This window comes from Belonocnema kinseyi, chromosome 10 (genome assembly GCF_010883055.1).
Source record: "Belonocnema kinseyi isolate 2016_QV_RU_SX_M_011 chromosome 10, B_treatae_v1, whole genome shotgun sequence".
In the NCBI taxonomy this organism is placed as follows: domain Eukaryota; kingdom Metazoa; phylum Arthropoda; class Insecta; order Hymenoptera; family Cynipidae; genus Belonocnema; species Belonocnema kinseyi.
In genome coordinates, this window is record NC_046666.1 from 80,645,579 (window position 1) to 80,667,173 (window position 21,595).

Consider the following 21,595-nt stretch of genomic DNA (forward strand, 5'->3'; position numbering starts at 1 on the left):
TGTATATATGTATATATGTATGGATTAAATTATATCAAATACTGTAATTCTAACCCCTCATAAACTACAATCATAAAGTAAAGTTGAACACTTTTTTTTTTAATTTGACATTAAAGAAGGTTCTCAAAGCACCTACGGCCTTGACGATTACATTCGCATTGCCATAATCGCGCTTCGCGATCTACTGCTAGATTATACAGGCTCTAATTTTTAAAAATGTGGGCTTATCGAAAAGTTCGGCTAAAATAGTTTTAAAATATATTTGGTATCTAGTGAAAATTTTTGGATCTATGAAAAAAATTATTTTTTCTATATTTTGAAGATTTTCAAATTTTTGGAAAGTATATAACTTTTCTAATTTTCATCAAAATTCAAAATTTTATTTAGATAATTTGCAAGTCTTTTACTGATCTATAAGAAACTTTGGTTCCAAATATCTGATTAACGAACTTAGCCTTTATTTTGGGGACCTTCAGAAGTGTATCGAAAGCGGACTCGATTGGATAAATTCCTCAAAAGTTAGCGTGGCTACAACATTCAGGTAAACATACATACAGACATACAGACAGACACCGACACAATTTTATGATTTTCGGATTCTGTGCGCGCCGAAACGTAAAGATCCGTTAAAAACCAGAGATAGAAAATTTGGACGATTACATTACAGTAACGTTTTTAATTTTCATCCAAATTAATAACGTCATTTGGATAATTTGCAAGTATCTTTGAAAAAGCTCTAATTTTTACAGTCTCATTCCTGAGAATGTAATATACCTAATCGTCCAAATTTTCAATCTCTGGTTTTTAACGGATCTTTACGTTTCGGCACTCACAGAATCCGAAAACGATGACATTTCATCGGTGTCTGTATGTATGTCTGTATGTATGGTTACCTGAATGTTGTAGCCACGCTAATTTTTGAAGGATTTTTCCAATCGAGTCCGCATTTGATAAACTTCTGAAGGTCCCCAAAATAAAGACTAAGTTCGTTAATCAGATATTTCGAACCAAAATTCAAAAATTGAAAGCATTTTCAAAATTTTGATTCCTTATAAATTGTTGTCAACGTTTCTTATAGATAAGTAAACGACTTGCAAATTATCTAAATAAAATTTTCTATTTTGATGAAAATTAGAAAAGTTATATACTTTTAAACATTTGAAAATTTTCAAAAAATAGAAAAAAGATTTGTTTATAGATCCAAAAATTTCATTAAAAATTTGCACCAGTTACCAAATATATTTCGAAACTATTCTACCAGAATTTTTCGATTAGCCAAACATTTTTTAAATTATAGCATTTTCAAAATTTTCCATTTTTTTCAATTTATAAAAATGTTTGTCAAAGTTTCTCATAGATGGGTCAAAGACTTGTAAATTATCTAAATAAAATGTTTAATTTTCATGAAAATTGGAAAAGTTATATACTTTTCGAAAATTTGAAAATTTTCAAAAAATAGAAAAAATTATTTTTTTCATAAATCCAAAAATTATATTCAATTTAAAAAATTTTTAAAAATACAATTTAAAAAATTAGAGCTTTTTCAACATTTTAGACAATTTTTTTCAAGTTTCATAAAATGTTGTCCATGTCTCCGATACTGGACAAAAATACTTGCAAATTATCCAAATGACATTTTTAATTTGGATGAAAATTAAAAACGTTAGTGTAATGTAATCGTCCATATTTTCGATCTCTGGTTTTTAACGTAGATTTTTTAAATTGTGTACTAATCAAAAAATTCGGCTAGAATAGTTTGAAATGTATTTGGTATCTACTGAAAATTTTGAATAAAATTTTTGGATTTATGAAAAAAATCATTTTTTCTATTTTTTGAAAGTGTTCAAATTTTCGAAAAGTATATAACTTTTCCAATTTTCATGAAAATTAAACATTATATTTAGATAATTTGCAAGTCTTTGACCCATCTATGAGAATCTTTGACAAACATTTTTATAAATTGAAAATAAAAATTAAAAATTTTGAAAATGCTATAATTTTTTAAGTTTTGGACTAATCGAAAAATTCTGGTAGAATAGTTTTGAAATATATTTAGTATCGGGCGAAAATTTTCAATGAAATTTTTGGATCTATAAAAAAATAATTTTTTCAATTTTTTGAAAATTTTCAAATTTTTAGAAGTATATAACTTTTCTAATTTTCATAAAAATAAAAAATTTTATTCAGATAATTAGCAAGTCTTTTTCCCATCTATAAGAAACCTTGACAATCATTGATAAAATATCCAAACAAAAATTTTAAAATTTTCAAAATGATCTCTTTTTTAAATTTCGGTTTGAAATATCTGATTAACGAACTTAGCCTTTATTTTGGGGACCTCCAGAAGTGTATGAAATGCGGACTCGATTCGACAAATCCTTCAAAAGTTAGCGCGGCTACAATATTCAGGTAACCATGCATACAGACAGACAGACACCGACAAAATTTTATGATTTTCGAATACAAAAACACATATTTCGTCCCGAAGACATTCTGCTACTTCAAGTGTAGAATCTGCCTGATTTTAAATGAATTCGTTCTCTATTAAAAATAATTGATTAATCACACATTTTTCAATTAATTTTGAATTAAAAGGAAAAATACAAATTAAGTGACTTTGAAGTAAAAATTACTGATTTGAACTTCGCGCCAAATTGAAATCGAAGACTGACGAAGATTACCGACCCCCCTAGTACCAATGTTCAAACCCCGAGTGGCGTCACCAGTCTCGCATTTGAATCGAGTCCCGCTCCGCACGCGCAATGAGTCGCTTATACAAATATATTCTACTTTAAATTACTCCCTTATTTTCAAAAGATTCGAAACATAATTTGTTCTGAATAAAGTTCATAAAGGATACTGAAATTCAAAGGCGAAACTCAATTCCGGGCTTTTTTATTATTGTCTGTAATTTGTAACCGAAGGAGAACGTCGCGGAGTTGCATGACAAGTTGCGAGTGTAAAGAGGGGGTGGCGGCTGGCTTGTTGAAATCGAGGTGAACCGAATTTAGTCGAGATTCGAGAAGTGTCGGCGACCGGCCACGCGAAGAGGTTCATTTGTCTTGTCTTTGAACGCACTGTATTGGTTCTACTCGCGCCTTTCGATAAAAAAAAATATTCTGCACGCATGCTGTTGACTTTATCTTGACTCACATGATTTACGTATAGCTCAGTAGTTGCGTTTTGCACTACGCTGTTGTGAGAGTGAGTGTCTGTGTTTGTGATCTTTGTGTCGAGAGTGCTTACTAAAGTTCAAACTTTTACTAAAATACCAAACCTGGATTACGTCGGGAACCAGTTTGGCACGTCTAAAAAACAGGTCAGTCTCAAACTTCACTTTTGTTCAAGTTTGAAAATAACCTACAAAGTTTCAAACACCCGCGTGGCTTTTTTGGTTTGTAACTTAGTACGATTTTGTCACATAGATTAATTGTTTTGGCAGGTTTGTCAGTTATCATTATCAAAAGGCGGGAATCAAAATCACGCACCTGTGCAATGTAATAAAAACTCACAGGCATAATCGAGGATGCCTCCTGGCCGTAACGGTTGTCTGCGAGTTACTTGAGACTTTACTTACATCCAAAGCCTCAGACCTGAGAACACGGCAGGTTCAAGTCTTCATCTCTTTTTATTGTTTTTTTTATTTGTTTTGCTATTCGTTTTTAAGTGTCTTCTCTCGCCTGCTGGCGTCGCTTTTAATTTCGTATTTTTCTTGCCGCTTGCACTGATGCATTTGGGTGGAAAGTTTATTTTTTTGCCGTGATAGATCGGACTAATAACTAATCTATATATAATTTGCTTATCAATTTTAAGGTTAGAATTTTATAAAGTTCGAACGATTAGAACAATCCAAAAAACGGTCACAATGTTTGGGCTTTAATTTTTAACACAATTGTTAAAGTTCATTTACGCAATATCAAAATTAATGATTATACCTATATTTATGAATTGGTTGTGCGTTTTCAGTTTATTAAGTTTTATGGTTTAGAAATTGTGTATACCAAGTTATATGAAAATGTATTAAAAGAGATATGATTTTTTTTTAATTTTCAAAGATAGTTGTAAAAAAGAATATTTTATCGTCGATTCCACTACCTGGATGAAATTTTTCATTTTAATTTTATTCTTAAGGAAGCTCTACAGTTGACGGTTCGAATTCCTTGTGTACGACACCGTCGATCGTTGCAAAAGGAGCGGCGAGAATTTTCAGAAACCTGTTTCTTGCAATATCGACAAAAATGAGATCTCATGATAGATAGGCTTGCTCAAGCAATTCCGCAAATTTCCAGTCGCGATTGAACTTAAAATCGAAGTCACAGAGAGGCATGAATAAATAATCTAACATCTCCAACCGCTCAAATCAAGTTCTTCCCCTCGGATAAAAAAATTGTACATAGATTGTCTGCATCAAAAGAATTTTATGACCTTCAATGATTTGAAAACATGTTAAGATTTCGTCTTACTCTTACATTTTAAATATTATATTGTGCCAGAAGTGATAGTTATTTATAATTACCAACTCTCAATAAATAGGCATCTTTATGTGTCATTCCAAGATTTCACTACTCTTGTATTAAAATTGATCTCATACCATTGCACTGCCGCAGAAACCACGCGTGATATCGAGTTTCGTTCAGAATTAATGACACCTATATTAAGAAAATATGTTGACAACCAGGTTGTCGAGATTGAATGCTAATGTAAATATCAGAGATGAATATTATTAACTTGAGTATATCGCTAAACCTTTCAAAAACTAGGATTAAATTTCAAGTTTGATTATTTTAGCTGTAATATTGCTTTAGTTATATTTTTGTTTTCAATAGCAAAAAAAAGTCGATTAAATCTCCCAATACCGCTGCAAATGACTCAAGTCAACAATTTACTTTTCAATTAACCTAGGGAGGGTGGGGGGGGGGGGGGTACGAAATTGGTGGAATTACCGTTATGTGGTGCCACTTCCAAGGACTTCGGTTCTTCCGCTCTAGAATACGAGATTAAACTAAAATTCTTCAATAAAATAATATTAACAGAACAGTAAAATGCTATAAAAAGTGGTTAAAAGTATTCGGCGATTTATATTACATAGTTAATTAAATTCAAGGTCGTATAATGTTTTGTTCGTTGTCCATACCTTCTCCGCCTTAATTTTTATCAGATTTTATTTACCCTGCTCAGTGGGACCGCAGTTCCGTTTGATATTCCGTTTCTACATCGTTTGTAAAAGTACGCCTGGGAATTCGAGGGTGAAACCTGAAAACTATTCGGAACATGCAACTAGTCGGTCGGACGATAATAAATGGGGCGTACGGAAGAATGCGTGGCCTTAGAAATTGCGCGGGAAGTATTCCATGTTTTTGTCACGAATTGGAGATAAGGATTCCTCACAGAGTTCAATGGGAGTATTTCTGATTGTTAGTTTTTGTGACGTGGAAATCGGATTAACACACTTTTAATACTAATTTATTCAAATCGGTTCTGAATTTTGAGACAGAGCGGTTGAATATTTTGGTCTAATTTTCTGTATACCTCATCTACATAATCATATCTCGAAGCAAGCATCAATTGGTTTTACGCAATTTGTTTTTTCAATTTCCGCGATATATTTTGTTTAATAATCAAAAAAAAAAAATTAGAGAACAATAGCAGTGACTCTAAATGTTCGCTGTCCCTATATTTCCGCAACGTGCCTGTTGAATTAGCAGAATCAATTTATTTATATAATTACAAGAAAGTGCAACAAAAAAAGATTCATGAAAATTGATTAATATTTGCATGTATTAATGGAAATCTTTAGGTAATAAATAACTTTTGCGCATTTACACTGCATTTTTAATCCGTAAGTAGAGGATTTTAAAGTATTTTTTTTAATAACTTTGATTTATTTAAACAATTATTATTTATTTAAATACCCCCCCCCCATGTAAGTCGTAAGCAATTTGAAAAGTTATTTTCGGGAATGAATGACACAATGAATATATTCAGAGAGTACTATAATTTCATCAGGGTATTTAGTACACTTAAACAAAATGTTTAAACAATTATTTCCCTGTAAATCGTAAAAAATATTGTTTTCTGCAATTGATGATACAATTAACGACTTGTAAAAGTAGTTTTGTTGGCTTAAAATATTTAGCTATTGAGTAATCCGTTCGTAATTTTGAGGTTCCATGGTTAAATATTTTTGTCTAATTTCTTGCATAATCATATCTTGAAGCACAAACAGCCGATTTTTCAATAAAATTGTTATATTATACATATATGTTCTAGATTATAATGTGCTTGAAGTTCTGAACGTTCAAATGAACGAAATTGGTTACTGATGATTTTTTAATTTAAAAAAGTACTGAATGTTTGTTTATTTATATTGGAAATGATTTATTATTGGACACCCTGCCAAAGATTGGTACCAATCCTTATTTCTAAACAAGTTTTACAACTTTCAGTAGTGCATTTTGCTTATAATAAATGATCGAAGTTTGCGATAATGACACATTTCGACAGGTCACTTCAAACACATTTTTCCTCTACTATTTCAACTATGACTCCAAAATATCATCATAAATAATAAATTTAAATCATCCCTGTTCGCACTGTAGCTCTCTGCTTAATTGTAAAAAAAGTAACTTTAGATTTAATTTATTATTTTATTAACATACTATCACTATTTTTCACACGCCCAGATGTTTTCAACCATTTTTTCTGGCCTAATCAAAATAATTTATTATTCTTAAAAAACACGAATCAAATCTAGAAATATTAGAAATAATTATAGACCAATTAACAATTTTTTCTCAAATTTGACCGCAATCGGCTTCAGGTGATCATTCATAAAGATTTGAAACTTGAAGTTGACATTATTCTGGTAAAATTTCGTATTTCTTTTTCAAAGATGCGCCAGCAAATGTCAGACGGTGTTGTTTGTAGAATGCATTACGTAAATGAGGGTGGCCCGCGGCTATTGTATTCGGCGCGCCATCAGATTCCGCCACTAACCATCACGCTAGAAGACAAAATTATTTGTTCGTTTTTTTTTATCCTAAGGAAAACTTGTTGGTGTTCTTCGGTGCCTTCCTCCGCTACTAATCACCACGTCAGAGAAAGACAAAACTGTTTCTTTGTCGTTACGCCGTACAAACTAAGATGTATCTCTCAAAGTATCCATTGGTTTTAATAAGAAGGAACGGTAGCGGAAGCCGCGAAAAAATCTTCATATATGTATACCTTAGTCAACAGTTGCTCCTGGCGTTCAGATTTAATTTCGGTTTGTATTATCAAAGCTGTTTTACTAGTTATGCTAATGGAAATGGATTTATAATAAGAGTAAAAGTCGAAATAAAAGTCGTTCACTGAAAAAATCCTGAATTATTTCTGTGATACATACATATAATAATTAATCATTAAATCTGAAAAAGTAACAACAAATTTTAAACTATAGAAGGCAGACGAACATTTTGTAAACCACATACCAAGTGTTAACTTCTTGGAAAATCTCAAGAGAGTAAAAGAGAGAAAGGAAGAGACTTTGCGCTCGAACGATCGATAATGGTGCAACATCCGCACAAAGAAGGATATACATAGTGCTCTTTTTCGATATTCTCTCAATCTCATAAAATCATCATCACGCTGATGTAACGATTTGAAAAAGTAATCCACGCCTTTCTTCATCCAGACTGAAGAGAAAAGAGTAAAAAAAGTTGAATATCTTTTCTCTAGCCCTAATAGTTAAGAGTTACTTATGGCTATGTGTAAAAGATAATATCAGTAAACATACAAGAATTCTTAAAAAAAATATTTTTTTAAAAACATTTTTAGCTATGAAATTGTATTTAGCCAGGAAGAATAGTGAAAGCCTTTTAGAAACACGCGAGTAAATATTTGTTCAAATTGATATTTCATAAAGATCTTAGGCAGATCCTATTAAGAAAGAAAATACATTTTCTTATTTTAAAGTTTTCCGTTTTAATGACTTTAAAAATTATCATTATTTATTGTACTTGGTGGGGGTTTTTACTCAAATAGTGGTTCTACTACCTTTGCTTTATTTTATTATATTTAAAAACCCTTTTGACTTTTTATCTCCAGCTGCATACACAACCTGCGATAATCGTCTAGTGTACTTTCCACTTGCATCTACTGTACGGTTTCTCAGATGTTCCCGTTTCTCTACTTTACCTTTAAGTTTGCAGTTAAAACTCTTTTTTTTTACAGTGATGGCCCTAGATGGGAAAGATTGCTATCTTTCCTCGGAAATTTATTAAAAGTAGTTGAAAAACTAAAAAAATATTCTTCCAGACAGTTTAATTGACTTAATTGTCTTTGAACTTTTTATATTGTATAACAGTCTCTACTTTAATTAAAATTATTCATTATTATTTGTTGTTTTAAATAGAGGTTAAGAATGGATCGGAAAAAATAGTTCGGCTGCTCTTTTAAGCTGATGTATAAAAAAAAGGAGAGAACAATATGAATTTGTTTATAAAAATATTGACCCTTTTTTTTTACTTTTTTGTAAAGTTACCTTTTCAATAATTTTTTTCTTTGCTGAATTCTTTTCACTTTTTTGTTTACTTTTCCACATTTGTTACAAATAAAAATTTCAGATTAAAGGCTTATAATTCATAATTTTAAATTCTCCCGTAACAAATTGAGAATTTTCAAATTAAAAACAATTATTATACACGTAAGGAATCATTTAAAAATAAAAATAATAAGAGCGTTCTTCAGGTTGGAAATATCACATTGATTGAATCGAAGTTTATTTTTTGACCTGGAAGCGTTTCTATCAGAATATTTTTTCAATTGTATGCACTTGAAATTTGAAGATTCTCAATTGAGACGTTTAAAAGTACTTTTAATTTAAGTATGAACAATTTTTTAAGTATATATGACGAAATTATCCGAGTTTTTGTTTGACGATATAAAGAACCTATTTTCACAACAAAATCGTTTGCAAACAACGACAGATTCGACAATAACATCAAAAAGCTTATTCGATTTGAAAAATTCTACAAAAACTACCTGTTAAGCTTTTAGGATATCTTACATTGTGTGCGGTAAAATAAAAAAAAAGCGACGTTACTTTTGAACCTTTTAACCAATTTTCCAACATATTTCCAAGACCCCTCTAAATTTCTTCCTTTTGTTGAAAAAATACAGCCATAAATGAGCACTGACTAGCATTAGGGATTTTCCGGGACGTTAGCCTGAAAATTCCGTTACGGTAGACCGTTTGCCATGAATTGCCTTTTATTTAAAAAAAAATTGTTATCAAATTAATGCTCCCATAGGGTGTTTTAGGCCTGACAATAAATTTACTTAGTTTTCGATTAAAAAAAAAATTGTTTATGGTAAACAATAGTTATTTTATTGCTAGAAAGTATTTTCTATTTACTATGAAATTAGCAAAAAAAATTTCTTTAACAATTTTGATCTGAAATGGCATCTAAACTTTTGTTCCCTTGAAATAACATGCACGTCTTCCCCAAAATGAATCAATAGAAAATATTTCTATAAGGTGACGTAAACAAATCTCGAATTTTTAATTACAGAAAAATACACATTTTTATGGTTTAAAGATTTCAATAGTATGACTATAAAGCTGACTCAAAGTGACTAATGTGCATTCATTCATAACAATTTCAGGTGAATATAAATTAATTCAGGATAAATTTGTAAGAATTCAGAGTGAATTCAAAAGACATAGATGTAGAGAAAGTTAAAAAAATGCCATTGATTTCAGTAAAATGGAGATTTTAGAAGAAATCAAGAGAATTAAGGTGAGTTTGATGAAAGTCTTAAGAATTTGAGTGAATTGAACGAAATTAAAAAAATAAAAACTTTTTCATTGAATTAAGAAAAATGGGAGTGAACGGAGGTGGCAAATTCCACCAAATTTAAGTGAATTGAAAATTGTTTTAAACCAATGAATTGAGCAAAACTCGAGTGCATTTAAAGGAATCAATAAAACAGGACGGATTTGATGAAATTCATAACAAATCAATTACATTTTTAAAAAATCAAATAAATTTAAAACAGTTGAACAATATTAACAAAATTAATTGAAATAATTAACTTTTCAGTGCATTTAGACAAATGCAAGCTCAAAAGAAATGGATGAAATGCCTAAGCATTCAAGATGAGTTCACAAGACTTCAGGGGACATTAAAATAAATTAAAAAAATCCATTGAATTGAGTAGACTCGAATGCATTTAGAAGAATTCAAGTGGATTCCTAAAAAAATTTTTAATTTAGAGGGTGATTCCAAATTAATTCAAATACATTTTTAAAAATCCAAATAATTTCACGATTTCAGTAATACTGGAGTAAATTTAGAAGAATTCAAGGAATATGACGAAATTGATACTAACCCAAGATGAATGAAAAAGAATTCATGGTGAATTAAAATAATAATTCAAGTGAATGCGACACAATTTTAAACATCCCAAAAGATTCCATTAAATTTCTAAAAAAGGAAGTGAGTAGAAATTTGATAAAATTCACAAGAACTCAAGGTGAACCTGATAGTCTTCAGGGTGAATTGAAAAATTGGAAATCCAGAAAAGGTCCTTAAATTTTGTGGTTCATCAATTGACTTTATCTTAAAAAAGTGATAAAATCTTATACGTCCTTTTCAAGTGAATTATAGATGAAAACCCGTTTTAAAGTACTATAGGATTCTAACTATAAAAATGTGAATTTTCGAAATTTGAACGTTTTCTATTCATCGTGCAGAATATTTTCTTTATATTGTCTCAAAAAAACTGTAAGGGTCCATTTCAGAACATTTATTGTAATGAAATTGCGCATTTTCGCATTCTAAGCCCCATAATGTCCTTAACAATTTTCTTTTGTTTCATAAAATGTAACTCGTATTCTTCAATAAATAACAAATACATACTTTCTAGAACGTCCGTCAAGTTGGCAGGACCACATTGCGAAAATGAACTGAAAACCTATAGGGAATTTAGGGCTAATTTAATGCCCCATTGCCAAATTTAATGCTCTTTATTTAAACAAAAAAACCGGTGGTCATGCTAGCTTAACGTTAAGCTAGCAGGACCACACAGAGAAAAAAACGACTTAGGCATTATTTCTTTCCACAATAATTTATGGCTCATTAAGGGCTCACTTAATGCCCTATTATCAAATTTAATGCTCCGCAATTTTTCGAAAAAACCTGTGGTCATGCTATCTTAACGTTAAGATAGCAGGACCACACAGAGAAAAAAAATGACTCAGGCATTATTTCTTTCCACAATAATTTAGAGCTTACTCAATACCCTATTGTCAAATTTAATGCTCCACAATTTTTCGAAACAACCTGTGGTCATGTTATCTTAACGTTAAGCAAGCAGGACCACAAAGAGAAAAAAACGACTTAAGCATTATTTCTTTCCACAATAATTTAGGGCTCATTTAGGGCTCACTCAGTGCCCTATTGTCAAATTCAATGCTCCACAATTTTTCGAAACAACCTGTGGTCATGCTATCTTAACGTTAAGATAGCAGGACCACACAGAGAAAAAAATGACTCAGGCATTATTTCTTTCCACAATAATTTAAGGCTCACTCAATACCCTATTGTCAAATATAATACTCCACAATTTTTCGAAACAACCTGTGGTCATGTTATCTTAACGTTGAGCTAGCAGGACCACACTGAGAAAAAAAGGACTTAGGCATTATTTTTTTCTACAATAATTTAGGGCTTATTTAATGCCATTTTGTCAAATTTGATGCTCCGCAATTTTTCGAAAAAACCTGTGGTCATGCTATTTCAACGTTAAGCCAGCAGGACTACACAGAGAAAAAACGACTTAGGCATTATTTCTGTTCACAATAATTTAGGGCTCACTCAATGCCCTATTGTCAAATTTAATGCTCCACAATTTTTCGAAACACCTGTGGTCATGTTATCTTAACGTTAAGCTAGCAGGACCACAAAGAGAAAAAAACGACTTAGGCATTATTTCTTTCCGCAATAATTTAGGGCTCATTTAGGGCTCACTCAATGCCCTATTGTCAAATTTAATGTTCCACAATTTTTCGAAACAACCTGTGGTCATGCTATCTTAACGTTAAGCTAGCAGGACCACAAAGAGAAAAAAGCGACTTAGGCATTATTTCTTTCCACAATAATTTAGAGCTCATTTAGGGCTCACTCAATGCCCTATTGCCAAATTTGATGGTACGCGTTTAAAAAAAAACCTGTGGTTCTGCCATCTTAATGTTAAGATAGCAATAACAGAGACAAAAATGATTTGGACAATATTTCTTTGCACTACAATAATTTAGGTCTCATTCCGGGCTTTCAAAATAAGCATACAACTTTTTAAATCTTTGTTAAACATTTTTTTTAAGCAATGAGTAAAGTAAAAAAAAAACACTTACGTTGCCCGACATAATTTCAAGCTCATTTAAGACTCTTGAAATATGTAATATAAATTTGTATCAACTTTTTTAAAGAAGTTTTGTGTAAACAATTGATAAAAAATACTTAGAATCAAATCCGACGCGCCATTCTTTTGCTACTATGACGGAAAAGATATTTAGGGTTGTAGTTAGTGATGTTAAACTTCTATCGTCAACTCATTATGAAACTAACAACTGTTTCAAGTGTGAAGAATAATTATTAGGAATCCATGTAGCTTTTTTTCTTAACTTCACTTCAAAAATAATTGTTTACATCAAGGAGAGCTTAATGGATATTAATAGACTGTCACTTATAATTCTGATCTCTGTCTAAGAGAATATATACAGCTTGCATTATAAATTTTCATTTACTTCAAAACAGATTTTTTATCGTCTTTTGGAAATTCTGTTTAACAGGTATATGTTTTTAAGATAAATTTTCATCATTTTCTAAAATATGGAAGGTTGTGAATTTTGATTGAATCTCTTGTGGTATCCAAGATTATTCCGTGGGCTATTATTCCACTTTCACAATAATTCTTAGACAAAGAAAAATACCCAAAATATTTTTTAGTGTTGCCCAACTTGTGTAAAATAATTGCACAAAATCCTAACATTATCCTGCTTAGAAATCTTACTTTATCGACACCGCTCGTTACACGGAGAAAAATAGATGTTAGCACAGACTATCTAGATGTCAATAGGTAATATCTTAGCGATTTAACTATGGGACAGAAATCTAGATACTGAAGTAGAGCATCCGTAGATATTAAAAAGAAGATTTTAACTGACAATATCCAAGATATTAAAGGGCAGAATCTAAGATATTCAAGAAATATTTTTTAATTGTGCAAAAATTACCTGTAAAGCATGCCATTTTCTGTAAAATGCAAAAGAATGTTAATATCGAAGTCCTCTGTTTTGAAAATCCGAATCCTCAAGCATTCGGCTTTTTGCATAATTATGTGATTTTTGTGTTAAACAGATAACACACTGTTCAAGGCTAATATGAAAGATGCCTGTAGCTGAGTCCTCGTTTTCTTGAGAAAATTATAACATATCCAAAAACATTTAATTCATTGTCCACCAAAACTTAGGTCCGTTAAGCTGGCAGGACCACATTGCAAAAATTAAACTGAAAACCTATAGGGAATTTAGGGCTCATTTAGGGCTAATTTAATGCTCTTTATTTAAACAAAAAAACCGGTGGTCATGCTAGCTTAACGTTAAGCTAGCAGGACCACAAAGAGAAAAAAACCACTTAGACATTATTTCTTTCCCCAATAATTTAGGGCTCATTTAGGGCTCACTTAATGTCCTATTGCCAAATTTGAAGGTACGAATTAAAAAAAAAACCTGTGGTTCTGCTATCTTAACGTTAAGCTAGCAGGACTACACAGAGAAAAAAACGACTTAGGCATTATTTCTTTCCACAATAATTTCGGGCTCATTTAGGGCTCACTTAATGTCCTATTGCCAAATTTGATGGCACGCATTTTTTTCTTAAAAACCTGTGGTTCTGCCATCTTAACGTTAAGATAGCAGGAACACACAAAGAAAAAAATTATTTGGACAATATTTCTTTGCACTACAATTTAGGGCTTATTTAGTGCTCACTTAATGTCCTATTGCAAAATTTGATGGCACGCATTTTTTTCTTACAGACATGTGGTTCATTTAGGTCTCACTTAATGCCCTATTGTCAGATTTAATGCTCCCCAATTTTTCGAAAAAACCTGTGGTCATGCTATCTTAACGTTAAGCCAGCTGGACCACACAGAGAAAAAAACGACTTAGGCATTATTTCTTTCCACAATAATTCAGGGCTCACTTAATGTCCTATTGCCAAATTTGATGGTACGCAATTAAAAAAAAAAAACCTGTGGTTCTGCTATCCTAACGTTAAGCTAGTAGGACCACAGTTTTAAAAAAATGCATACTATCAAATTTGGCAATAGGACTAATTAAGTGAGCCCTAAATGAGCCCTAAATTATTTTGGAAAGAAATAATTCCGAAGTCGTTTTTTCCTCTGTGTGGTGCTGATAGGTTAACGTTAAGATGGCAGAACCACATGTTTGTAAGAAAAAAATTCGTGCCATCAAATTTGGCAATAGGACATTGAGAGAGCACTAAATGAGCCCTGAATGTAGTGCAAATAAATATAGTCCAAATCATTTTTTTCTTTGTGTGTTCCTGCTATCTTAACGTTAAGATGGCAGAACCACGGGTTTTTAAGAAAAAAATGCGTGAGCATTTTAAAAAAATTTTTTTAAATTAAGTGAGCCCTAAATTATTTTGGAAAGAAATAAAGCTCAAGTCGTTTTTTTCTCTGTGTGGTCCTGCTGGCTTAACGTTAAGATAGCATGACCACAGGTTTTTTTTTTAAATGCGTACCTTCAAATTTGGCAATAGGACATTAAGTGAGCCCTAAATGAGCCCTAAATCATTGTGGAAAGAAATAATGCCTAAGTCATTTTTTTCTCTTTGTGGTCCTGCTAACTTAACGTTAACATAGCAGAACCACAGGTTTTAAAAAAAAAAATGCGTACCTTCAATTTGGCAATAGGACATTAAGTGAGCCCTAAATGAGTCCTCAATTATTGTGGAAAGGAATAATGCCTTAGTCGGTTTTCTCTCTGTGTGGTCCGGCTATCTTAACGTTAAGATAGCATGACCACAGGTTTTTTCGAAAAATTGCGGAGCATCAAATTTGACAATATGGCATTAAGTAAGCTCCAAATTGTAGTGCAAAGAAATAATGTTTAAGTCGTTTTTTTCTCTGTGTGGTCCTGCTAACTTAACGTTAACATAGCAGAACCACAGGTTTTTAAAAAAATGCGTACCATCAAATTTGGCAATAGGACATTAAGTGAGCCCTAAATGAGTCCTCAATTATTGTGGAAAGGAATAATGCCTTAGTCGTTTTTCTCTCTGTGTGGTCCTGCTATCTTAACGTTAAGATAGCATGACCACAGGTTTTTTCGAAAAATTGCGAAGCATTAAATTTGACAATAGGTCATTAGGTGAGCCCTAAATGAGCCTTAAATTATTGTGGAAAGAAATAATTCCTGAGTCGTTCTTTTCTCTGTGTGGTCCTGCTGGCTTAACGTTAAAATAGCATGACCACAGGTTTTTTCGAAAAATTTCGGAGCATCAAATTTGACAATATGGCATTAAGTAAGCCCTAAATTATTGTAGAAAGAAATAATGCCTAAGTCCTTTTTTTCTCAGTGTGGTCCTGCTAGCTCAACGTTAAGATAGCAGAACCACAGGTTTTTTTTTTAAAAATGCGTACCATCAAATTTGACAATAGGACATTAAGTGAGCCCTAAATAAGCCCTAAATTATTGTGAACAGAAATAATGCCTAAGTCGTTTTTTTCTCTGTGTGGTCCTGCTGGCTTAACGTTAAAATAGCATGAGCACAGGTTTTTTCGAAAAATTGCGGAGCAATCAAATTTGACAATATGGCATTAAGTAAGCTCTAAATTATTGTGGAAAGAAATAATGCCTAAGTCCTTTTTTCTCTGTGTGGTCCTGCTAGCTCAACGTTAGATATCAGAACCACAGGTCTTTTTTTTTAAAAATGCGTACCATCAAATTTGACAATAGGGCATTAAGTGAGCCCTAAATGAGCCTTAAATTATTGTGGAAAGAAATAATGTCTGAGTCGTTTTTTTCTCTGTGTGGTCCTGCTAGCTTAACGTTAAGATAGCATGGTCACCGGTTTTTTTTGTTTAAATAAAGAGCATTAAATTTCGCAATGGGGCATTAAGTTAGCCCTAAATGAGGCCTAAATTCCCTATAGGTTTTCAGTTCATTTTTGCAATGTGGTCCAGCCAGCTTAACGGACCTCTTTCTAGGCCGGAAAGAATTTTTAGGCCTGATTTGAAATGAATTCAAATGAATACATTTAGTATTTTGTTATTTCGAGAATCCCGATTTTCAGAATAAGATTCGGTAACATTTTTCTGCTAAGTATTGATAATTATTTTGAATAATTTTTGACTATAGAGATAGGAATAAAATAATCTGGAAACATGGCGCGTAGAACTCATATGGGCTTGCAACTTTGTCGATTAAAATCCGGACTGAGTCGCTGGGAAAATTTTTCTCCTCGAATATATACTCACGCATTTTGCCATTTTGGAGATCTCCGATGCACAGGGTGGACTTCTAGATTAGCTTTTGATGCAGGAAATTCACCTCTAAAGGAGTTTATCGAGTCTTCACTCCTCATCCTACTTCTGTCCTGTTTTTCTGCCAGTTTGTGAACTTAATGTAGTCAGGTGCGGATCTGTTTGTCATGAGCCTCCCTCGGCCTTGGTATGGGTCTTCCGTTAGTGCTGGCATTAGCCGCACCACCTGCTACGCTCCACCTCCGGTGTCTTCCCTTCCACATGTGCCTTCTCTATTTCAAGCAATTATAAATGATATATTGTATAGTTACGGGTTCGCCAACTTTGGACCTTGTATATTTCATTATAAACTCTAGATTATACCTGATGTTTGTTAGATTTCCGAAATTGTACTTAATTTTGCTTCCTCACAGAGACATATAGATTGATGTTTTTAATAGGGTAAATTTTCCAATCTAATTTTTCAACTGATAAGATTTTGGACTAGAACGGCCGATTAGAAGTGTTTTTAACTCTTAGAACTCTGAAGAAAATTATTTATTTGCAGATTCAATAGTACATAAAATAAAACGAGGAACGAATGGCGACTTAATAACAATAAACAAGTAACTTTATTTGTAAACAATTATAAATTTGACTATGCTTTGTTTTTATTTCATATATTATTAAAACCCCGAAATTTTCATTGTTTGTATCATAAATACTTTTTTATATTCTAAATACAACAATACTATATCTGATGCATTTGTTCGCGTCTTCGAGATGCATGCATCGATTTATTTTGGATCCGCGTTGGTTTACTAGTACTGATTTATGAAGCTTATCAAAATTTTATTTATTCTATTTATAAGAGAAAAACTTGGTTTATATCAGGATTACTGTATATCAATGTATCTGATACATTTGTTTGCGTCTTCGAGACGCGCCGACTTCCGCAGGTTCTCTTTTTATCTAGCAATACCGATTTATAAGTTTAGAAAAAATATATTTTATGTGAGTAAATTTGGTTAATATTGGGAATATAACAGTTCTGTATATGATGTTTTTTCGCGTCTTCTAAGAGAAAAATGGATATTAAAACGTAAATGTTTACAGTACAAGATATAAGACCGCGAAATATACAGATATTAACACGTAACATCTGCTATCTTTTTGAGATTTTTGGCATAGAAATATTTGTATATTAAAGTGAAACTTCCGAATGGGCCGAATTATTTACGATGTTAAAGTCATTGTTCGAGTGCAGGAAAACGCCATACCTCTATCAGCCGCTGGATAAAGCTTATAATAGTCAATTTCATGAAAAATGTTGACATTTGCCGTTCTCTAAATGAATCTTATTATGCACCAGAATTCTGGTTAATTGAACTAAAATAGAGTTTTAAATGTGCCCTTACTATAATTTCTGGTTAAAAGTATCAGAAGTTTCTGGATGACAATTTTCTGTTTAGTGTTACCAGAATATCGGGTAAATGTAACCAGAAATTCTGGTAAAGGTAACCAGAAATATTTGCCAGACAGTTTTCTGGTAGCTTAAGAAGACAACGTTCTGGTCAACATAACCAGATGTTCTGATAAACTTAACCAGATGTTCTGGTAAACTCAACCAGATATTCTGGTTCCTTCAAGGACTCTTCCTAACCCCCTCTGAAATTAAAAGAACTACATGTTACATTTCTCCAAAGAAAATAATCCAACAAAAGTTTCCGACAACAAAGTGCAGCAACTATGTTCCACTTTTCTATAATGCTGCCTCCCTATAATCTATAGGTGAATATATGTAGTAATAAATGGAGATAGATACAACACTTGAACTAAAAGTAGCGTATTGTTGATGCGTTTCGTTTCTGAACCTATGCTTTAAGACTCTTTTATTCGTGATTTTACATCATATACATGTAGATCACTTTATCAATACCTAAATTCTCGAATATTCACTTTATTTATTTATTTTCATAATGTTCATATTTTAGAGAATACTTTTCAAAGACACCCAAAAAATCTGTACCTGGTTTGGGAATTGTCCTGTAGCACTGATGTTTAGACAAATAACGTCCAGTTTCTTCTTATAACACAAATAAATTCACGGTTTACTATAACTATTTATACTTATATAACTGAAAATACAATTAACAAATCGCGATTGTTCGAGAATTGGACATTTACGCCAAAGCGTCAATTGACACATCCAGCAAAATGACAAGACAGATTTCTGTAAATCGACAAAAGATGGCGACACTTCTGTTACCAGACATATTAACCAGATCATTTTTAACCAGAAAAAATCAACCAGAGTTCATTAACTATAATTTTCTAGTCATATTAACCATAATTTTGGATGAAAACAACTAGACATTTTTTAACCAGACGACTCTAGTAATTGTAACTAGAACTTTTTTTTCGAGTGCAGTCAATGTTTCGTACCGTATGTAAACTTGTAGAAAAATAATAAATATTAATATTTTGATCACAGGGTAGTAATAATAATTATATAAATTGTTTAGATAGAGTAAAATAATTGAGAATAAAAGTGCTCTTCATCTCCAGAAAAAAACTTTGAGTTAAGAAATCTCTACGTTCCATACTTGCATGTATCTTTTAATATCCGCAGGAACTAACCTTTAAAATTTAGCGATTGCTGTCCTATTGTTAAACCTTCAATTTGTTAAACCTAAATACCTAAATGTAAAGTGTGATCATCCATTTTTCTTCGTGTTATAGACGCATCGCGATTGACCTATTAAAGAACCTTTCATGAGCTTCCATAAGCTTCCAATATTATATAGGAAATTTGAGAGAGAATTGAATTTAATGTAATTGTCGATATTTCCGAGTATGCAAATAATTTATTGAGGAACCTTTGATAATATATTTAATGATCTATATCAATAACAATTTATAAAATTCAAAGAATGACTTACTTTGTGCATATAAGGAAAGGTGATTTAAAATTTGAAATATAATTCTACTGTAACTTAAACAGTTGTGAATTACAAAACGGCACATTGATTGCCGTGTTGGTAGTCTCTCTGATTTGTTGGAAAAGATGTTCAGCCTAAGATAGCGACATCATCTTGATAAAATAAGTCAGTTTTTTTTTATAGTGATCGATTATAATTCGAATCCACTACTATGGATTTTTTTTATTAACCTTGTTTATTATGCCTGAGTATCTGGTATTATAGATTCAGTTTAGGATTAGACGCTAGAGAGAAATCAAGCTAACTTAATTAAAGTGAGATTGTCAATATTGGATATTTTACGCTTTAAAGTGTCCTCTTAATTATTCCAGACATTTTTTGGCAAGTTCAACCTTCGTTTTATGCTACCCACAATATTCTACCTTTGGCTACAGAAACTAAAGCATCCCACGCATGGCACGTGCTTCTCTGATACATCATGCGTGAATTCCTGTGTGAGTTTGCTCAACATATGGTATTATTTTTGTACACATATGCGTTTACAATACAAGCGACGAATAAATGTGCATGATAACCCAGAGAATGAATAAATATATATGAATTACGCCCAGTATAAACATGCGTCGATATTTGTAAGACAGGGGGAAGAAACTGATAGTTAAAATATTCTGTAATGAAAGAGGACTAAAAAAAATAGAACAAAATATTTGAGTATGTTAAATGGGAGATTAATTTACTAGCTGTAAATTCTGAAAATAATTATAAATATTTTTAATATAAGAAATAGATGCAAGTATAATGAATGAAATTAAATTGAAAATGCTTGAAATGTGTACATCTTCAAATCGTAAATAAAAAATTATCTCCCCTTTATTTAAATTTACTATTTTTAAATAAGATTTTGATTAGCTATCTTGCTTTTTACTTTTACCCAACAGGTTCAACCATAAATCTTTTAGATAAAAAAAAGAATGTATTGAAACCTGTGCAAAGAACCTTGAGTTTTTGAGTCACCCGAGAATCTTTTCCTACAAGAAAATAAGTGCGGCCTTAACAATATACATAAAACGAAGTTCCATTCAACAATAATTTCAATAAATGTCTAAACTACGTTTGGTTTCGATTTATAGACACCTAATTTATTATTTAATTTAAAAAAAACATGAGCTCCTCTCTGAATCAGAAATAGACATAAAAAATTCTCTGTTGAAATCACTTCTAAAGCCTTGAAGGATTAGTAGCTTATTTATTGATCTATCAAATTATTATTGAAATACATAATTGGAAATTGATTTTTATAACTATTTTTCTCATTTTGTCTCTTCTTATTTGTGTTTGATTGTCAGGACGGTATAGGAGGTACCTTCTAATTCCTATGAAATTGCTTTGAGAAAAATTCCGAAAATTTCGAAGATTAAATCACTCTCTCCATGAGACGACGACCCTGAAGGCCGTAAAGAAGATAAACGAAATTCTGTTGAGCCTCGGGAGATCGGATGTTCGCTCGTGCAACGATTTGTTGGTGATCGTATCGATTCGATGTGATGCGATGGTAGCGAGCCAACCAAATCCCTAAAAAGAAGATCTGTCCGGCCACTGAGTGTCTTCGCTTCCGGTCGAGCGGACGATACGACGACCAACCTTTTCCGGTCTCATGCCTGCATACCTTTTCGTCGTGTTGGCCTTTTTCTTTTTGCTACTCAATCTCGCATGCATACCTCCTCAGGACAGGTTATGCACAATCTCATCTCCATCATCCCTGAACTTCTATCATCAGCATTTTCCACGAACGAATCTCATTTGATCGAATATTGCTCATTTTTTTGCGGAAATAAATGTCCAAAAATAAAAATTTTCTAAATTCATTCTAATGATTAATTAGAATGTATGGGTTATTATTTAATTTTTAGTACATTCCATATGGTAAGGGGGAACATGCAATGAGTAAAGTCCAAGATTTTGTAGGGCCCTTAAAATATGTTAAACTTGCGTTAATTCCGCGCCATTTTTCAAAACATAATCATTTTTTACCACCATGTATATAAAATATAAGCTTTTAAATAAACATTGTGTCTTACGGACTAACCTAGCGGAATCATTTAAATAGTAGATTTCTATTT

General features: G+C 31.9%; 2 protein-coding genes across 15 annotated transcripts in view; both read left to right on the plus strand.

The window, feature by feature from the left end:
- Nucleotides 1-21,595, plus strand: part of LOC117181820 (U4/U6.U5 tri-snRNP-associated protein 2) — a 34,990-nt gene that overhangs the window by 7,840 nt on the left and 5,555 nt on the right. Inside the window, exon 10 of one of the 3 annotated variants that reach the window (XM_033374809.1) lies at nt 19,847-20,055. The exons of 1 other annotated variant lie outside the window; for it this stretch is intronic. The gene's annotated coding sequence lies outside the window, so the exon portion shown is untranslated. Of the gene's footprint in view, nt 1-7,044; nt 7,269-19,846; nt 20,056-21,595 lie in introns of those variants that run through there. One more of the 3 variants, XM_033374808.1, reaches the window with a different exon arrangement.
- Nucleotides 2,914-21,595, plus strand: part of LOC117181817 (rap guanine nucleotide exchange factor 6-like) — a 493,078-nt gene continuing 474,396 nt past the window's right edge. For 3 of the 12 annotated variants that reach the window (XM_033374795.1, XM_033374796.1, XM_033374793.1), the window contains exon 1: nt 2,922-3,319. The gene's annotated coding sequence lies outside the window, so the exon portion shown is untranslated. Of the gene's footprint in view, nt 3,320-21,595 lie in introns of all 12 variants that reach the window. The other 9 variants (XM_033374804.1, XM_033374790.1, XM_033374787.1 and 6 more) reach the window with 8 other exon arrangements.